Consider the following 3,332-nt stretch of genomic DNA (forward strand, 5'->3'; position numbering starts at 1 on the left):
CCTCCCCTTCCAAAGGAGACATAGAGGGAAGCACCATCTTTTTTTTTTGTTTTCAGAAATACATCAAGATAAGAAAAAGGGAGGGCATAGTCGGAGATGTATTTCTGCTTTTGACTATTTGGGCCTATGGCTTGCTCTGAAATCACAGTTCAGTTCAGAAGACTGCTTCATTGGACACCTAACTAATGGTATGGCTCTCTGATACCCTTCTGGATCATTGCTGGCGGAAGAGCGATGTGGACAGAGTATCTCTGTAGTTTGGTCATTTCAGAGTATGAAAAAGGTCTTGTGAGGGAAGCTGCTGAGTTCCTGAGATCTGCAATGATTACAGCAATCTTAGGCTGAAGCCAGAAACTGAGGAGGGGTGGGAGGATGAGGATGAAGATTTGACTTCAGAGAGCCTTTACACTTTGACTTGTCCTGCAACCTCTGTATATCTCAGCTGAGCCAACAGAAGAATCTAGCAATTCCTCCACGTGAGTTAGATAAACCTTTTCCATCTGGAGTTTAAAAGTAAATGCACCTTCAAAACATAACTTGAAATATATATATATATATAAAGGACCCCCTTTTCAATAATATTCTGTGTACTCATTTTATAATTGTTCTCCATTTCTTTAATGAGAGTGGTAGCAGTCAATCAAATAAAGTAGGCAGTACACGTGCCTGATAAAAATTTAAACAGAAGGAGTTTTTCTCTTTTGTGATAGTTCAAGATTTCTCTCTTAATTACTTGCCTGCAGTTTCAAAGCTGAGAAATGCTATCAGAAATCACACTAGGAAATCCTCTGAGTTCAGTCAAGTCTCTGATTTAGTCAGCTTCAGTTATCGCCATCATTATCAGTTCATCTATAAATACATCTGCTTTCACGGCGCACGCATTCTGAAATGTGCCTCTGCCTCTCCGGAGCTGCAGTGCTGTCGCCTGCTATTAGCCGAGCCTCGCTTCACCGCAGCCAGCGCGAACCGAGCCCAAAACACCGAGCCCATCCCTTGTTGTTAGCTCTGATCGCTGCTGCTATCATTTGATAGTCCGCTTGTAGCCGCTCCAAGTTGGCAATGTCACCCCAAGCTGATTGGAGCCACAGACATTTTTGCTGACTGGAGTCATGCTATCTTTGCCAGTTTGCTGGAATAGACACAGACACTGATTGGGTCATGCTGAAAACATTCCTGTCCTATGAAGCAAGTCTGTTTGTATTTTAGGTTTGCCAGGACTAATGAATTAAAAATCTTGGTCTCGCCACAGCTTGCTGTTTAATAATGCCTGTGACAGAAGGATTTTTTCCTCCCTGAAGCATGACAGCATCATAATCCCTCGCCACTGGAAAGGAGAGGAAGGAAAAGCAGAATTGTGAAGAAAAGCAGAAAAGGGTGATCTTCTGGGACCGCAAAGCCCATGGGAAGTGCAGGTAGCAGCATGTTGCCCTGACAGCTGTCTCAGCTTCTCAGACCTTGTCAGTTTGTTGCTATGCAGCAGGTGCAGCCTTTTCTTTTATTGAAGCTTTACTCCATAAAGGCAACGACAAGCCAAGGCAGTGGCTGGCCCTGGATTATACAAGTGCAGACACTCCACTAAGTGAGGTAAGGCAACAGGTGTGAAAACTGAACTAAACTGATAGCGCTGTAACAACACCTAGATTATCTGGGTTCTGCTACAGACTTTTAATGAAGCATCAGCAGCCAGCGCTATAGGCAATTGTCATGAGCTAGGGGGCTGCTCATTAAAGGACATTAAATTCCAGGTTGCCCACTCACATTCATCTCTGTCTACAGCGATACCGTTCATCATGTGTGGAGAAGGCGGGTGGGATGGGGGCATTCAGGCTGTGTGTTTCCTGCATCACCTTGTTTGCACACAGAATGCTTCCACCTCTCTCTTTACTCTCATTGCTTTTTGTGATGAAGAGCTTGAGGATGCTGCACAAAACTGATTGAAGGTATAAATGTAATGTAAGAAATCAGATAGCAGAGTAATTGCTCTGTATAAAGATGTGATTTCTTTTCTGTTTGTTGTTGTTGTTGTTGTTCTTTGTGTGTGTGTGTGTGTGAATTAGAATAAAATGAAAACTTTCTTTTGTGTTACGATAGAAATCACCATTACTTACTGAAAGGGTAGTGATTCTTGCCCTCAAGCACCTAGAGTTAAGAGAGCTAATGTAAAGATACTAAAGACCACAGACCATGTTACTGGGATAAAACAACAAGTTTATTCCAAACAATATTGCTATAGAAGTTTAAGTCCTTTAGCAGAATGCATCATTTTAGTTTCTTAGGCTATGATATGAATTGTGAAGTGGAAGACCACTTGTGATAGTAGATGTCAGGGGAATGATACAGAATGATGAGTCGCCTTGTTTCAAGGATGTGCTTATCATTTAAAATCTCTTTGTTTTTCCTCTTTACCTTGTACTGGAGAGTAGAGAAGGGAAATATAATCAAACAATTTTGGATTAGCAGTTCTGTTGTCTTTTAAGAAAATGAAATGTCTCAAATATTTCTTATAAAGTGTTTCCGGAGGAAGAAAAAAAGATCAATAATGTCGACAAGGTAAATGTTAGTGCACTTCATAACAGATTATTTCAATTGACTCTAGAGATCTTTCTCTGAGACTAAAATCATACAGTGTGGCAGTTATTTGACCTTCATTCATCTCTGCCCAATAGATATCAGTTCAAATTTTTGTGCCTTGATGAATAGGAAGGGGGAATAAGAAGTAATCTCTGATACTTCTCATGTGTCAGCAGAAAAAGAAATTCTCACCTCCAAATGAGATTTATTTAATGATATTAGAATTTGTTATTTTCAGAAAAAGTAAGACTTTTAAATTACAATTTTTTTGATTAGGGTTAATTTAATGAATGATTGTGTAACACTGCTACAGAATAACTGTATATTTTAGCTAAATATTAATGCAGATAAAGGCTGAAATTAATGGGCCAAATGCAAGGCAATGATGCCGGGGAAGAATTTGATTCACTCATGCATCACTAAGGAAGATTGTGATCCTGTAATATTATTCTGTTCTATTGACTTTCTGAGACTGCCAAATAACTAAGTGTAAATTGGAATGGGTTGTTGGGATTTCAGTGCAATGTAATCGCTACTTCGCTGAAAAACTGCAAGATTATTGGCTTAGGAAATTGGCTTGTGTTTTTACTAGCTAAATGCTATGTTCTTAGTGATATGTGGTACCACATTTAGCAATTATTATTATTGTTGTTGTTGTTGTTGTTACATTTTCCTGAAAAATTTGGTTTCTCATTGACGCTGGAGTTTTTACAGTGATATAAAAGCTGCTCTCATTATTTGTCCACATTGTTGGTATGAAT

This window comes from Phasianus colchicus, chromosome 1 (genome assembly GCF_987193195.1).
Source record: "Phasianus colchicus chromosome 1, bPhaCol1.hap1.1, whole genome shotgun sequence".
Lineage (NCBI taxonomy): Eukaryota > Metazoa > Chordata > Aves > Galliformes > Phasianidae > Phasianus > Phasianus colchicus.